Genomic DNA, 18,385 nt, shown 5'->3' with positions numbered 1-18,385 from the left:
TCAATATACATTCTCTGCTTTATAACTAAGTTGATTTTATATTCATGAAGTGAGTTAGAATGTGCAGGAAAGAAACCTTGTCTGTAGCATATGCTTCTGTCTACTCTGTCACAACACATAATTTTATTAGTTGACAAGTGCCTACACAAACTCAATCATCAACTTGGATTTTTCCGTTCCAGTGACAGCTCTGCATAGAGCGATGTTGAAACTGTGCTGGAAAAGTGACAAGTACCAAGAGAACATGTCAGCTTGGTAAAACTAGACCTTATTAGGTTACCAAGGAAATCAGAAAGACTGCATCAGGCTGTTATGCAAAACTACAGATTAGTTTTAAAGACTGAGCTCGAGATAAAGCTAGTTGTAGTTCTCTGTAAACTCTGGTGTTGGGTCAGCCTGTCCGGAAACACATCTTCCACATGCTTCAGGCTTAAGTTGTTAATCAGACATCACATCAATGCAACACCAGGTCTCACAAATAATACATAATTTAATCATTACAAAAGGTTTCGTATTCTCCGAACCTGAGGAAGGAAACTGCTCCAACATGTATAGAAGCCGTTACTTCCCTATTTCTGACAGCACAGGCTGTGGCTGCCCTTTAGTAACCCCACTGCTTTCACCAATGCTGGGTGCTGGTGATGTACGTGATAGTATTAGGTACAGTGGGTTCTGAGCTTTCTTTAGCAGGGTGCAATTGTGTGATGACTGTCACCATAACCATTCAGGGTCGCATGGGGACTGGAGTCTTTTAAAAGAAAGAATATTTTGAAAGAAAAATATTCATTTGCTCCATCTCAGCTCTGTGTCTGCGTCTCTCAAATAGGGCCTTAATTTTCCACAATCTCCATGTCTGAAAAGACAGTCATGGGTGTCTAGTTTGAACAGAAGGGAGCTGAGCACACAATCTTGGGTGGCTCTGATACTGAGCACTGGAGCAAAGTAGGTGTTACTGCCAGTCCGAATGGTTTGGCACTGAAACTTGTCAATTTAAATTCATCTTTTAATTTCCATCTGTATACTTAATATGATGTAATTTTGTGCTCCTTTGCCATAAATTAGGAGCTACTGACTGATCTGATTCAGATGCACTATAAAGGAATATTGGCCTGTGATATATATTATGCAACCTCATTTCCATAAAAGTTGGGATGCTGTGTAAAATGTAAATAAAAACAGAATTCAAAGATTAAAAAAATCGAATTAAACCATATTTTATTCACAGTAGAACACAGGGACATTTTGAACGGTTGAAAATTAGAAATTTGACTTTTTGGGGAAAAAATTGCTTATTATCAATTTGATGGCGGACAGGGCCATCTTTACTACTGTGTAGCTTCCCCTCTCCTTAGCAACAGTCTGTTAACATCTGGTAACTATGGAGACCAACTGCTGGACTTTTGGAAGAGAAACATTGCCTAGTTCTGGTCTCATATTTAATTCCAGCTGGTCAACAGTGCAGTCTTCTTTGTCATATTTTCTGTTCCATGATGTATCCAGTGTTTTCAATCATGGAAAAGTCTGGAATGCAGGGAGACCAGTTTAGCATCAGCTGTCTTTTATTATGAAGCAACGCTTCATATGACGCAAACCTGTATAGATCTTTCAGCATTGATGGTGCCTTTCCAGGTGTGCCAGTTTAATTACAGGCACCAATGCACCCCACACCACCAGAGATGCAGGTTTTTAAACCGAGTGCTTATAAAAAGCTGGATGGTCCATCTTTTCTCCCTTTTTGATTTTGATTTTTGCCCACAAAACATTTTTTCCACATTGCCTCGTTCCATTTTAAATGAGCTTGGCCAAGAGAAGACAGCAATTTTTCTGGATGATTCACAAATGGCTTCTTCTTTGCATGGTAGAGCTGTAACTTGAATATGTGGATGGCACGGTGAACTGTGTTCACAGATTTCTGGAAGTGTTCCTGAGCCCATACACAGATTCATGCCTTGGAGAAAGATTAGAACGATTTCTCCAAATTCTCTGAATCTTTATTGATATTGTTGATATTATGTGCTGTAGATGAGATATTCTTTGCAATTTCCATTGAGGAATATTTTGTTCTGAATAATTTTACACAATTTGTAGATGACTTTTTGTAGATGGGTGAACATCTGTCTATCTCTTCTTCAGAGAAACTCTGCTTCTCTAAGACGTTGTTTTTATACCTGACCATGTTACTGATCTGTTGCCAAATAACCTCCAGCTTTTTCTTTTTAGTACCACTCTCTTACTGCCATCAAATTCAAAATCAGCTAGTATTTTTCAGGAACTAGTGAAATGTCCCTTTATACATTTGATATGTCTTCCTAAACAAAATATGAATTTATGGGATTTATAAATCATTGCAGTCTGTTTTACACAGTGCTCCAATCTTTTCTGGGATTGTAATATGTCACTTAAGATAATCAAAGGGCCCATCAGACTTTACAGATACCTTTCAGTTAGCTAAGACTGTCACATGACAAGTATTGCTCTGGATGCTGCAACCTAGCACTAAATGGCATCTCTGGAAAGTTCGGGACATTTCATATTGACAAGAAAGTATTAAAATAAGACAGTATTAAAACTATTCATCCTTAACTTAAGATGAGAGTCACAAATGAATGTTCTTAGGCAATAATTTCTACTGGACAAATTATTGCAGCAATCACATATACACAAACACATTCCCGTGAATATAACGCGACTGATTAAATTAACTTTGATACAAAATTTGTCTGTCTAGTAGGTATTATTTGTTTAAAATTTGCGATTCTGTTTACGAGGTGTAATCCCAACTAATCTTTCCAGAGAACACCCACTCAACAACCAATATTTTACTTAATTTACTATTTGAACACAATTATTAAGTGGGAGGGGCCACAGGTTTCAGAGTATTTTACCCACTTGGGATTTTACTTTTAACAACTATAATGTTAATGAGCACAGACTCACAGCAGTCTCCTGAATAAATACACACTACAGACATGCCTGTGAGTGCCAGTCTGCAGTTGTTCATTAATTAACGATAGCTTTCTAAGAAGGCATGTGGAGGAAGTTCTGTTTGCTAAAATTTTAATCGTGTGTGTGTGTGTGGGGGGCAATTATGTTTATAGTTCAGATGCTGAGGCTCTGTTTTATGTAACTTTATGTTAGATTAGCAACGCTGACCCACAAGTGGGTTACGAGGTTGATGTCAATCCCTGAGTGACAAAATGTAGGTATAGTCAAACTGTTGGATGCTGGAATAGCCCTGCTAAGTATGCACGAACATGGTCCTGTTTGGCTTTATATGTTATTTCTAAAATTAATTCTTAATTACTTAATGGAAATCTGTAACTTAAAAAAACACAACAACGAACAAAACTGTTAAAGTAATAAATCACTCATTCAAAAAATAAATAGTGAAATACTGAAATTAGGGTTCACTAGAAAAACTACACAATTAAGCAGTTTATAAAATGAATAGGCAAAGATTCCTAGCAGTGTTAATGACAAAAACTAGCTTCGGTCAAGCAGGATTTAAATTTTTTTACAAGTACAGTGGGTGTTTCAAACTGTTCTGCTCTGCTAAAAGTAAAATTCTCTTGTTGATGTAAAAATGGACTGCATTCTGAAACATTCACTCTGTCAGTGGTAGAAAATATGTGAGAACAGTGCAATAGTCCATCAGGTTATTAAGATGAAGTGGCTGTTTTAGGTGACTTTTTGCAGGCCCAGTGTTCTGAGTAGGCTTCTAAAGTGCCAGGTTTTGCAAGGTTAATGGGCAAAAGCAGTGCTGAGCGCTGGTATTTGACACAGGTTAGCTGGTTGTCAGTCATTCCTCATTTTCTGCTGCCTGCACACACACAGACACCGGCACCCATGTATTTTCTTGAGGCCTAACTTACTATTCATGTGTCAATCCTTCACTTCCACTGGTCCCTGGAGCCTCGCGACTTTTATTTGGGCGGCAAGCAAATGTCTCACCAGTGACCCGCAAAGCGCATACGTGGCTCAATCAGGAGCGCTGGCAGTTGAGACAGGCTCAGAAAACCTTAAAACCTCCCCTCTACACATTCACTTACACATTCAGCTTTCATAAATATATCCCCCACTTTACATTGGCTCTAATGTGCCACACGACACGTGCCTTTTGTCAGACTCTAGAAGAGGTAGGCTTGCTACTTATTCCTGTTTGTGTTCTGCAATCATTCACAGCAAATAAGAAATCAGACTGACAGCAGGTATCAGCCCGATTCCCGCTGTCTCTTCTGATGTCTGCGCAAACAGTGTTTCTGAATTCAAATTTTTCCGCATTACGAAAATATACCTCTCAAGACATTAATAAAAAATAATTATCTCTGACCTTGGGAGAATCCAGCAGCTTCCCATTACTTAAAAAACGGCAGGTGATAGCACATCATCTCTCACCATAAAGCAAGGTAAATAGATTCACATAAACATACAGGGTGGCTAATGTGCTGTGATTAATTAGCCTCTCAGCGTCTGTCTGATTGAGAAACAGATCTCAAGCTAATTATCAAAAGTATCTTGTTAACATGGTAGTAGTAGAGCTCGGCGCAGTGTGTAGGTGGAGAATTAACACTGCTTTGCGTTTATTAACAAGAGAAGAATGAGAAGGGTTTGTTCTAAGGTTGATATATGTTGTGTGACTCAGATGGAAGAAATATGTTGAAGTGAGATAAATGGCTTAATGAACAGAGGATGTAAAGGTTAGGGTACAGTCACTGTTTCTCCTTGTAAAAGATAAGATAATGGCAAGCTAGAAAATCCTTTGAAGTCTCAAAATACGCATGTTGAGAGGTCTTAATATGAAAATACCACTTCTCTTAGCATGCATACTTGCAGCTACTTGACTCAGACAGCGCCTATGATCTGTCACCCAGCACACTGACAGCAGTGTTGTTTTTAATGGTTAATGTTTTAATGGTTAGTTTTGCAGTTTACAGGTTCACAACAACATCACAACAACAGTCGCCTCAAGGCGCTTTATATTGTAAGGTAGATCCTACAATAACACATACAGAGAAAAAACCCAACAATCATATGACTCCCTATGAACAAGCACTTGGGCGACAGTGGGGAGGAAAAACTCCCTTTTAACAGGAAGAAACCTCCGGCAGAGCCAGGCTCAGGGAGGGGCGGGGCCATCCGCTGCGACAGGTTGGGGTAATTGAGGTTCAGTTAGTTACTTTTTCACATTCAGTCGGCTACTATTAAAATAATTCCACATTTTCCTGATTGTTCTCTTGTTCATTTACTTTGTTGACTACAACGAAGCAGTGTTTCTGACTCTTTGGCGCACAGCTGCAACACAGTGATGTTTCCTACAGATGTGCCAGTGTGCATGTTATAGTCAGCTAGTGAAATTGTTATTATTACTATAAATTTTATTGTAATTATTTCAATGAAGAGAGATCATTAGAAGGAACTGAATATGATTTATTGAGGCAAAAAACTCTAGTCCCTTTAAACTCTGCCCATCACGGCAGTGACAGGAATTAAGGCAGGACCCCCTCCTTGTTGGTTTGAAGAAGGCGAGAGAAAGATGATTGGACTACAGCAATAATGTGGGCTTTGAGTGTGGGAAAGTGCAAGTGATGTAATGAACAGAAAAGCAGCTAAACACCTAGGACAGCAGGTAGAGGAGTAAATGCAGAGCTTGAACATTCACATAAGTTTCACTATTATTATTATTATTATTATTATTATCATGTACTTTGCATTTTAAAGAAGCATTCTCAAGCTTAACACAAGCTTGAGAATGAAGAACGATGTTGATGCCACAACTCTGAAACTGCAACACAGTGGCTGAGACAACACCAAATGTGGTGTCACTTCTGGCACGTGGCGCCGTTCGCAAGGGTGAGAACACCGAGTATAATGGGCCCATTAGTTCTGCTCTGCAGAGTGAGGAGAGTCCTCTGAGGGAATCATGAGTGGGACTGTATTTTGCAAAAGACATTCAGCTGAGTACCATGACATCTAAATGCAGCGCTGCATCAGACACATTTTAAAGATGCTGAGGGAAATGGCAGAAAGTGCTTTCTTTAATGAGGGGAGATTCGCAGGAAAAGGACGTCTCATTTCGCGGAAACTTTTCCTCGCTCGCTATTTCTTTTGCATCGCCTCCACCCGCCGTGTTTAAGCTGAGTTTATTACGTTTTATTGTATCGTTTGTCGGATTGAATAAATGGAAACTAGATGTCATTCTCATCTAAGACCATCACGACTGAGAAATATAGATGTGGAGTTAAAGAAGGAGCTGTCTTGTGATAGAGCCTTTATGCCTTTTAAATTTCATCTCATGAGCTGAATGGAAATTTAGGGCCAGGGGGCTGCTTTTAATAAGGCAACTTTTTTCCCCCTTTTTTTAATTTTTCAACAGGTGCGGCTGTGTCAGTTCACTTAAAACACTCTACTTCAAAGCTGTGGCTTAAAACGATGATTAAAAGGTAACAGATTGAAATAATTTTGCAGAGCGATGGTCCAAAGACACACACGAAAAAAAGAAGAATCCTCCATCACAAGGCTGCCGGATGCCCTTAATCCATCTCTGCTTTCTGTTCAGGTTCTCCTCCTTCCATGGTTCAGCTCCTCCTTCCTTCTTATTTAGCATTTTTCTTCTCGTATTTCGACCTGAAACAAACACTCGCTTTCCTTTCTTCCTTCCCGTGCGCTCGCACAATTGTCTCATCTTTGCTCGGATGATTTCCACCTGTCAGATTTCATCCAACAACTGAGCTCCTGTGCACAGGATGTTGCATGATTTTCCCCACAGATGACTGCTCTTACATTTTGGACAAATAAAATCTAATTACTTCTATTTGATGTCATTTATGAAGGCTAACAGGAAACAGATGGACCTGAGTGCTAGTGCAACAAGCCTGTAAAACTTGAGCACAGTGTTATTGTGTGATACAGGTATCCTCGCAAACTTGCTTCGGCTGACTTTTGAGCTGAAGAGAACCGGCAGCATAATGACTATCTTGCTTCTAACATTCAGAGTGCCCTATAGTGTTCAGCTTGAAGACAATGGAACCATCACTCTGCCATTGTTCACATACTCATTTATTAATGAAGTACTGAAATGCAATCTGCTTCTTCACTGAACCACACAGATGAGGGAAATAGTCTTTGTAATGAGATTTTTTTCCGGGCTTTTAGCTTTTTTTTGTCTTTTGATGAGTTACAAAACTGGCAGAGGGGTGTCAGGCAGGTTAGAGTCACTCACTCTTTGTTCGTTCAAAAGGACTCTGGAAAAAAAACCAACCACATTTTAGATATCTTCAATTCCATTAAGCTGAATTTTCAATTGACTTCATCCTTATCTTGCTGTGCAGCTTAGTAACGTAGCCTCTTTCATAAAGACAAATTTGGTGGTATTTATTTAATAAATTTTTTTAGGTTGCTCAATTGAAAACGTCGATTATTACTGCAGTAAGTGTACAGCTGTGATGTATTCTTTAGATCAGTGGTGTCAAACATTTGGCCTGGGGGCCAGATTCATCCTGCCCAGGACTCCAATCCGGTCCACTGGGCCGCTTTTGGAATAAGTAAGGCATAGATTTGGGAGTTTTAACTGTATTTTCAGCTATTTACAGCTCTTCCTATTGATAAAAACCCCCTCCATAAAAAAAAAAATTTAATTAACTAACAAAAAATTTTCTTTTTTTCACTATCTACAATAGAAATACATTTTTCTACGGTTTAAAAAAGATAATAGCTAAAACCTGTGTTTTTCTGTGTGATGTTACTATTTTTATTCCTTATCATTTAAGCCAACTAGAGCCTGGACTCCACCGACTGTCAGTTTAAAAGTGATGCACGACAAGCAAATCACTTCGTGTGGACCCATGAATAAGCTTTAACAAAAGCTAAATGCGTGTTATTTAAAAAAAAAATATATATATATATTTTTTTTTAAATCCACCCACAGTATTATCATTTGTACCAGGGTGTTAATGTGCTTTCCAAAGGTGTTGGTGGAATATAACGCTGTTTAGTTCGTCTGCGTCTTTGGAGATTGACTTGCTTTTGACCTCAAGTGGTCACTCCAGGAACTGCAGGGTTTGGCTTCATTTTCCAGCTCTGGATGTTTCTGTGCATATAAAGCACATGCATCTTGTGGTTGAAGGTGTGCAAAAAAAAAGAAACCATATTTAAATGTGTGTGCAAATAGCTGTTTGTAATGTACAGTTTCTCAATAACTGCAAGTGCCAATAACTCCAGTCTTTCATTTAACAAGATGTTTATAGATTTATTTAAAAGGTGTCACTGTTGCAGCTGCTGCTCTGAATAAAACACTTTGTATGTGCAGGATACACCTATACACAAATCTAATTTTCATGCAACTGGTACATTTAGCACTGTTATATAACCATATGTTTGCTGCTGGTGTATTTGTTCTCGACTACTAATCAAGCCTCGAGGCTTCCAATTAAAGTGTCAGCAAACTGTCATGAACGCTCCTCTCGGGAGACAAACACAAGGAAGAGAACCAAGAGTCAGCTTCGAGTCGTTGGAGTCTGATAGAAAGAAGGATGTTGTTTCAAAGACTTCTCGCTGAAGTTCAGCTATCGAAGCTGCACTCCATGAGAGTAATCCATGTTTTAGCAGTTTGTCAATATCACAGTCATCACTTGCCAGTACATTACAGCTTTCGCTTCAAAGAGTTTGACAACGCTTTTGATATACAGCTTAAATTTCAAAGTTCATCCTGTCTACCCGTGAATACTTGTTTTTCATTGCGCTCTCTCTGATGTGACTCCCAGTCCTATCTTCACATCATCCCATCACATTTTGAGTCCTCTCTCAGTCTGTTTTCTGAAGAAGACCTCCCCATTTCTTTTGGAAATTTGACATCTCCGCTTTACCGCCCTACTTCACTTGCGCACACACACAGACACCCAGCAGAGACCTTAGTCGCTGTGCGTGTGTCACACAGATTTTGAGGTCATAAAGATGCTCTTTCAGAAAAATAAAACTTCAGGAACAACTCAAGCTCACACTCGTGCATTTGTGAAGAAACTTGGAAAATTCAAGAATTCAACACTGCCACTCCTTGATTTACTTTGCTGCTAATATATTTATCCTTCACTCTTTCACTGCCTAGTTTCATTGAGTGAGTGCAATTTTCCCACAAGGGCAAGAAATTGTATGTCACACTGAATTTAAAAGCAGCGAACTGCTGTTATTAAACAGCACACAGGAGAACAGAGGGAAATGAACCTGTGAATCAAATCAAAATCTCCTTTTGATAGAAACATAATAGATAGTCAGAGCTTTAGATTTAATCCTAATCCCCCACCCACATCCATGTAGTTAATTCCTGGATGGCCTTGTAGCTCCGCATTCAAGAGCACAGAGGCTGTTAGGGCATTGCTCCTCAAAATGTCTTGTAGCTTTAATCATCTGCAGGAATGATCACCTGAAAAGGCACCCACTCCTCTCGCCACTATTACTTCATATTGAATAGAAAGCACTTAAAAACATAAATGAGGACTTACACAATCTTAGCTATAAAGACTATGTCCAAATGCATTGGAGGGCAGAACAATTTACAGCTCACTCGTGACTTTGAAGGCACCTCCTTGTTAATTCATTCAGCTAGAAAAATAAACACGTGCACTTCCAAGCTTTACAAAATTTTTATACTGATGCATACAGATTAAATTTTTTCCAGAGCAGAGCCAATGTAAGAAAGATATTTCCATATACTGTTAGTATCAGTGGCAGACGTTTGCTGGAGGTCAGTCAGGACACGGACGCTATAGTCCTCAGAAAACAGGAACAAAGACAAGGTTTCATTATTTAGCATCAGTATCTGTATTTTTGAATAAAAAAAATAGGTATATACATTTATATATGCAAGGAAGCTGATTTTGCCAGTGGAATACTAGCTTTCTGCTAACACATGCTGATAGGATGGGATAATACCATTTCTAAATGATAACTATGAAGTGGAGTTAAAGCATGAAAAAAAGTGTATAGTCGTGTATGTGACGTAGGTGGTCATGGTTATCAATGGTGACTGCTCATTTCCAGATGAATTTGAACAATAAAGTCAGTAAAACTCACATAATGTTGATTTACTACAATCAAACCCCATCAAACCAAAAATAAAAAATGGAACTCAAGTATTGTGCACATCTCAAGCCAACCCCCATTTCTTTCTATTTTGTCAGGAAAATGGGAAATGGGTGTAACGATTTATTAAAACATGTGCAATCATATATGGAAATATATGTTATAAGACAAAAAACATTTTGGAAAAATTCCCACAAGCTTGAAAGTCGATGTTTTGTTTCACCACCCACTAACGCAGCCTGTGTTTTTCTGGCCAAGTATGCTTTTACTGCATTGGCAGTGTGCTTGGGATCATTGTCACACTGAAAAATGAAGCTGTTGCCAATCAGATATTTCCCAGATGGTTTTGCATGATAGGTCAAAATGTGATGGTACTTCAAAGCATTCAGTTATGTTTCTGCATTCCCCAAAGCAACGGGCTGAAACAAAGCCCCAAACATGACAGAGCCTCCGTGTTTTACTTATGGCTGCATCCTCAGTTTTGAGTTTTTTAACAAGTTTATGTTTTCTTTTGGTTTTGAAAATTATTAATGGCTTGGTTTTTCCTTTGTGTGTTCATAATTTCTTTTGATGGTGTATGTTTGAACTTTGGTTGCTTGTTTGTTTTGTAAGTTATCTTTGGTTTTTGGTTTTGTATGTAGTTTGCTGTTAGTTAAGTTAAGTTCATACATGTATCTGTGTTCCCCATTTCAAAATGGAGAGACTATTTAGAAGAACTAAACATGATTTAATAGGATAGAGGAATTAACTAATCTATTTGACCATTTGACATCGATCACCCATCATGTTAGAACGGAATCCCAGCAGCAATAGTCTAGAATGGTGGTGGGGAGGAGGTTGGTTGCACGAATGAGAGGCTGATAGAGAGAATGACAGAGTTCTGGGATTTGAAGCGAAGTCGAAGCTGATTGGTTCATCAAAGGCGAGCAAGAAGATGACTGGTCTAGACCAAGTTTGGCAGCGTGGGAAAGTAAAAGCCTTAATTTAAATGTTTTCTCTTCCTGTTTTATTTTGATAATCTTTTGTCTCCGGTGCTTTGTTTTTAATTTTACTTCCCCAAGTGTCCTTTGTTGTCTCCTCCATTTTGCTTTGGATTGCTTTGCTCTGCTTTCCCTGTTCTTCCAGAATTATTTTTGTGTTTTCCTGGATACTTGTTTTTCCTGGCATCAGTCCCTACTAATCCTTGGAGTATGGAACTTTTTTTATTTTTGATTTACCAGCATTGAAAGCTCACTTTATGTTTGACTTCTGAGTCTTCCATTTGAGTCTGTAAAACAAAGACACACAGCGTTTCATGACAAACCATTCCTGATGGGACTTCGATGGATCAGCTGAGGGTCCAGATGTATCTTTCAGGTCCTCTGTCAGATCTTTACTGGAGTTTTTTCCTGGTTCTTAGGGAGATGACTTTCAGATAATGCTCATCTGCTGTTGATTGTTTTTTAGGCTTATTTTTCCCTCAACTTTCCCTCCAGTTTCATGACTGCAGATGCTGAGTTTTCAGCTAATAGCCCTTTAGAAATCACCTTGTTGGAACAAAAGTGCTATTTTATGCTTGTCAAACTATGTTATTCTTACCATTTTTTTTGTTTAGTTCACGAAATAGGAACAAAATATCTGTTTTTATGACAGTCTGCCAGTTACAAAGTGCCTAAAGATACAATTGGTTGTCTGTTATATGTAGACGCAATCCTTGTTCATCCCTTGAGCTAATTTTTCTGCTTGTTTATGGTTGAATGATTCATAGAGTAGTCCTAAGTGGCTTAAAAAACAAATGAACAAAAACATTCCTCTGAAAACGATCAGGTGCAATGAGTGAAAAAGCAGACAATGACCAAAGAAAATCTTTGAAAGACCTTCAGAAAGCCTAGACAACTAAAAAAAACTTTTAAACTGTTTTTTTTTGTTGTTGTTTACCTGACTACATTTACATTTTTGAGCTACAGCTCTGTGGTGTTCCATTCATTCTAGACACAAGCACCCCCTGAGAAACCACAAATTCAGACAGTGGTAGTTATGTTAGTTCCTATTTAGACATTCATTGCTCAGAGCATATTATCTCTGTATATAGGAGCGACTCACAGTCGGAAGCCCACTTTAGCCTAATAACACTCTGCTTTTTATTTCTTATTAATTTATTTATTTAGATTTTTTTTTTATCTCTGCTCTGCTGTTTTATCTTCTTTTCGCTACATGTCGTCATGGCTAATATCATTTCCAAATGTTCCCTCGCATTTAAATCAAAGACTCAATTAACTGAGTGAAGGCTGGGTGGGTGGGTGGGTGGGAGGGTGGAGAGGCAAAATGACTGGCGGAGAAGGAAAACAGGAAAGGAATGATGATAAATCGTAAAACATCAAGCGGCATCAGTCGGGAGGACACATCACTTACTCAATGTGACTGGAATGGAAAAAGAATTTTTTGTTTTGTTTTCATATAGAGGGGTGAAAGTAATGCAGGGAATGTAATTTCTGTTTAGGCATTATAATTAATACACAGACAGACGAACACGTAAGATAGTGTAGAACGTGCTGAAGGTCGTCTGGTAGACACAGAAAAGGAGATATTTTAAGTAAACAAAGATTATATGGAAACATGACAGGAAATCATCAGTGGTAATTAATAGGCTCTGCTGACTCGAGATTACAGACAATATCCAGGAAGCTGCACATCAAGGTTATTTACCTGAAAGGAAAATGCCTTAAATGCGTTAAGTTTATATTACGTGAACTGGTTTTATATATACAATCTCCATCTGCCGTGCACACACGCACACACACACACACACACACACACACACACACACACACACACACACACACACACACACACACTCACTCACTCGTTTTTATATCTTAGTGAGGACATCTAATTGGCATAATCCTTTTCTTAGCCGCTTACCCTAAGCATAACACTTACCCTAAGCCTAACCATGACCTAACTTTAATCCTGTCACTAAAACCACATTTTGAGCATCAAAAATGCCTTCAAACTCATGGTGATGAGTGACTGTTGGTCCCCACAAGTATAGTAGCATGCCAATTTTCTGTCCTCACAAAGACGTCTAAACATGTACACATACACACACACTTGCAGAAATGACTGCTTCTGGTTGTACACCTGTATAGTTCAACAAGGGTAAATGGTAAATGGCCTGTATTTGTATAGCGTTTTACTAGTCCCTAAGGACCCCAAAGCGCTTTGCACATCCAGTCATGCACCCATTCACACACACATTCACACACTGGTGATGGCAAGCTACATTGTAGCCACAGCCACCCTGGGGCGCACTGACAGAGGCGAGGCTGCCGAACACTGGCGCCAGCAGGCCCTCTGACCACCACCATTTTCCCTCTGAGAAAACACTACCCTGTGACTATTCATAAAGAATATTCATGTGTTGTATTAACCCCGTATCACGATATGTTCATGCGGTGTCTGACTTTGGAAACTTTTATGCGCACACCGCTCCCAATACCTATAAACAAAATCACTGGATTTGTGCCAGGCAGAAAAAAAAAACAACTGTGTTCTTCTAAACAAGGCTGAGTTTTAGAGTTTGGAACAAAATACAGTTATCTGACAGAATGGGAACAAAAAGAGCCTCGGGGGGGAGGAACATTGCTGGCTCCAACCCCGTAATCATAGAGGGTTTTAAAAGGTACAAACAAGATGAGTCGAATTACTATTGAAGGGTCTGGTTGAGATGGGAGTAATTGGGTATGGAAAGAAAAGGAGAGCTCTAGATGAGGGAGGGAATGAAAATAACAAGACAGAGAGCCTAGTTTTTCTTCTCTCTCACTTTCTTTTTTCTTTTCTTTTTTTTTTTTACCTCTTTTAGTTAGCATAGATATTCTTGTAAGTGGCATGTCGCAGGACCCTGCAGTGAAACGCTCGCAAAATTACTGAAAATTAAGTGTACAAGATTGGCCACCAAAATCCAATCTGCTCCCAGCCTCAGTCATTTTATAAAGTTGACGATGCCTGGGAACTTGTGACAGTCCAATTAAGGACATTTGCATATCAGGGGGCTTAAATTATTGTCATCCGCTGGAGCATAAAATGGAGGTGCAACTCAGGAGGAGATAGTGGTGATCTGCACTCGTAGACCATGGAGGAGTAAGCGGAGGGGGGAGCTGCTTTCAGTTAGATACATGTGGTATTATTGTACATTCCCAATGCTTTTTTTAGTCTCATCCTATCATTCTCCTCTTATGCTTTCACCTCCTGCTTCTTTGAGGTCCCTCCTTTCTCTTTACAACCTTTCTGTCTCTCCTCCCTCCTCAATCCTCCCTTCTTTTGCTACCTTCTTCCACCAGTCCCTGTACTTATGCTTTCAGCTAATTGAATGAGTTTGCTGATTAGCAGATCTTAAAATTTTATCCTCTTGATAAATGGATAAACTATGTGAGTACAGGCTGTAGTTGTAAAATGCTCCATTACTAAGAATAAAAGTATCTCAAACAGTTTAAAAAAAACAACCTGAAGTTTTTTTCCCAACTCAGTCTTTCCCCATCTTTGCCTGGGGCATGTGTATCGTTATGGTCTTATGTCATGGAGGTACAGCCAACAGGAGATACAGCACAAGTAAAGGTAACTGTCAGGTACAAGACAAGAGAGGCAAGGCCTTACAAGGAATGACTGCAGGCTGTACGCACAGACCGCATAAGACAGTTTTGTTTATCTTTTCCTCTGTCTGTTTCTCTTTGTGTTCACATCAGTCTGAGCACGTCTCTTTGCTTTTGTGTGTGTGCTTTTTTCTATTTGTTTCACACGTGGATCAGAATCAAGGTGCAGAGTTTGAGTCACATTTCAATAACTCTACCTGCCTCGCACTTGACTGTGTTAGAGCTGTCATTGCCATTTTGGCGGAGTTATGATAATGTGCTATACATCACACGGATAAATTTAGAGAGGAAACGCTTCCATGAAATGCTTGAGACACCTTCGCTGCGCATGCAGGGGCAACCATAGTCGCCTCCACTCTATAAGTTATTTATATCCACAATGACTCATGGGCTGCTAAGGTTTGCAGCGTCAAAGGTGAAGTAGAGTGCAAGGTGAAGGGACCACACAGCACTTCCCTTCAGGGTCGACTGATGCTAGCCATTTTCCACCTCATCAAATGCCCATAATGCTGTCAGCCATGTAAAAAAACCTGACCTTTTGTCCCCCCTGACATGTGCTTTTCCTATATTCCTGAGTGTTTTCACTCCATAAGCTTAAATCCATGCATTTCTTAGAGGTATCTCAAAAACAAAGCAAAAAGACAACTTAGCATGCTGCAGCACTGCAGTTTTATGCATTTATGGTAATAAATAGGTAAAATGTTTCAACATGAAACAAGCTACTTTTGGCTGCTTCTTTGTTTACAGGGGGAGGTGCTACAGTGGTTTGATTTGCATATATGCAGATTTTAACACTTGATGCCCTTCCTAACACAACTCCAAAGGGATTTCAGTTTATAGTGTGTTTTTTTAGTCAGAGTGATGAAGGTTCCAGAACCCTAAGAAAGTTGTATTTCTGCATCTACTCATGTATTTTGTGTATATATATGGTTTCATTTATATATTTTTTTGAATAGCTGCAGCCCATAATCCTCAGAAAATGTTGCTATCTTTATGCTATGCACCTCGCATTTTTTTCTCCAGTGGCAATGTTCAGCACCAGCAAGTATCCAAAAACAGCATTTGTTCAAGTGATGTAACAGGATGTGAAGGAGGGATAAAGAAGGATGTAAAGCATCCTTTACAAAGCAATAAAGTCTGTGTCAGGAGCAGGTTGGCAGGAATGGATTAATCAACAATAAAACAGTACTACATAAAAAACAAAAAAAACGCACACACACGCACTCTAATATCTAACCATATTTCACTGGTAAAATAATTAATAGTCGGGATGCAGCGATACCAATGCTGGTATCGGGTATCGGGGCCGATACCATAAAATGTGCGTGTACTCATACTCGCGAAAGTTTGACCGATACCATGAATCGATACCAACTTACTTCATGAATCAGAGGGTGGCCTGTACTTTCTGTTGTAATTTTTTAGATTGGCCGCTAGGGGGACATGTCACTAGGGTTAGGCGAGTGAGACTGGCAGCTCCTGTAACTACGCTAAACAAAATGTCAACAGTGTGGACTTACTTCAAAATTTGTGAAGATGACAGACGCAAGGCCGAGTGCAAACTGTGTACCAGTAAGGTGTCCAGGGGAGGGAAGGAGAGTACATCGTTCAATACAAGCAATTTAATAAAACACCTAAGGACACATCATGCTCTATACACCGAGTTTGCTAAGGCTAACGCAAGACCAGAACAGCCCACTTTAACTCAGGTTTTGGAAAAGTGACGAAAAATGTCAAGAGAAAATCCACGAGCAGTTAAAATAACAGAGGCTCTGACTCATTTTGAATGATCAGCCACTGTCGGTCGTGGAAAACGTAGGATTTTGCCGTCTTCTCAGCATACTCGAGCCACTATATGATGCTGCCAAATCTTTTTGAAGAGGTAAAAAGAGGTAAAAAAAAAAAAAAAAAAACACGTGCATAACCTCTTGCAGGAGGTGTCAGCCTTAAGTTTCACTACCGACATTTGGACAAGCAGTGTGTCCCCGATGTCGCTCCTCAGTTTAACAGCGCAGTGGATTGATGAGAAGTTTGTTCGTCATCAAGTAACACTACATGCAAAGTCGTTCAGGGGCTCGCACACCAGCCAAACCATCGCAACTGCTTTCGATAGCATGCTTCAAACCTGGGATATACCAAAGATGTCCGTCCACGTAGTGCTCCGGGACAACGCAAGAAATATGATAAAGGCCATGAGTTATGCTGAGCTGCCCAGCCTGCCTTGTCCTGCCCACACTCTCCAGTTGGTTGCTCATGAGGGCCTTCTGTCACAGAAGAGTGTTGCTGATGCGGTGGCAGTTGGCTGCAAAAAAGTTGGACATTTTAAACATTCTGCTCTGGCTAGCTCCCGTCTGGAGGACATTCAATTACAGATCAACCAGCCCGCGAAGCGGCTCCAGCAAGACGTTCAGACCCGCTGGAACAGCACCTTTTATATGATACAGTCATTGATCGAGCAGAAACGGGCTCTGGGAATATTTGTGTCTGATTATGGACTCCCTGATACGCTCACGGCTCACCAGTGGACACTGCTGGAGAAGGTGATATCTGTTCTGGGTCCATTCGAGGAGTTAACTCGAAAAGTCAGCTTTTCAGATGCCACGGCTGCAGACGTCATTCCAGCCATCACTGTGCTCCACAGATTTCTAACAAGGGAGACTGACAAGGACCATGGGATCAAAGCAATGAAGGGAACCTTGGCTGCAGCTGTCAGGACGCGGTTCACTGACGTGGAGGAAAACCCACTCTATAGCATCGCCACGCTACTCGATCCCAGGTGAGTGTTGTGCCTGTGTGTGTGTAACTGTTTGACTGTATGTGAATGTGACTGTGTATGTAACTGTGTGTGTCTGTGACTGTATGTGTGAATATGACTGTGTATGTAACTGTGTTACTGCAAAAAAAATGGTAAGCAACACAATTGTCAGCTAACTTTTTTCTTTCTCCGTTTTAGATATAAAAATCGTTTTTTCTCCAGCACCACAACTGCTGCAAATGCCAAGGAGATGCTAAAACTTGAGCTGCTAAGGTTGGCTGGAGAGGAGAATCATGACCTGAATGAACCACCTTCAAGAAAAGCACGCAGTGACCACCCCACAGCTAGTCTGGACAGCATGTCTGAATAAATTGCAGATGAGCAGGCATCAGCATCGGTAGGCAGAGCTGTGGTAGGTTCTAGTGTAGAGTTAGAGACATATCTTGGAGAGGCTGCAATTTTACGAGAAGACAAACCTCTACAATACTGGATGGTTAATAACGTGCGGTTCCCAAACCTGGCTAGAGTGGCAGGCAGACACCTTTCAGCACCATGCACAAGTGTAGACAGTGAAAGGCTGTTCAGCTCAGTGTCACACATTGTGAATGAAAGCAGAAACAGGCTCACAGCTGATCATGCAGAGATGATTCGTTTCATCAAAAAGAACCTGCCTCTCACTTTCCCAAAAACAGTTTAGTTTGGAGGTCACACCATTGAAGTTTTTTTGTTTGATTAAAATGTGGACACTCTGCAATAGGTGGTTCATTAATGTTATGTGAATCTGAAAGCTGTAGACAGTGCCACATAGTTCACTATTATTTTGTTTGGATATAATATGGACATTGTGCAATAATTTAACAAAAGTGTTTATTTTATTCTGAACAGAAGTGTTTATTTTTCAATCTGAAAGCGGGAAAGAGACCGAAAG

At 39.9% G+C, this 18,385-nt stretch overlaps 1 protein-coding gene and 1 pseudogene across 1 annotated transcript in view; both read left to right on the top strand.

Moving 5' to 3' along the window:
• LOC146693387 (calsyntenin-2-like) overlaps nt 1-18,385 on the top strand; it is a 333,610-nt gene that overhangs the window by 111,392 nt on the left and 203,833 nt on the right. The window lies entirely within an intron of this gene.
• On the top strand, nt 17,372-18,183 carry LOC146693390 (zinc finger BED domain-containing protein 4-like; annotated as a pseudogene).

The sequence above is a fragment of the Copadichromis virginalis genome, linkage group LG14, assembly GCF_057382275.1.
Source record: "Copadichromis virginalis isolate Kocher_CV1m ecotype Utaka linkage group LG14, C_Virginalis_male_GT1.1, whole genome shotgun sequence".
NCBI lineage: Eukaryota > Metazoa > Chordata > Actinopteri > Cichliformes > Cichlidae > Copadichromis > Copadichromis virginalis.
Note: the sequence above shows the minus strand (reverse complement) of the source record. Positions and strands in the feature narration are given on the sequence as shown.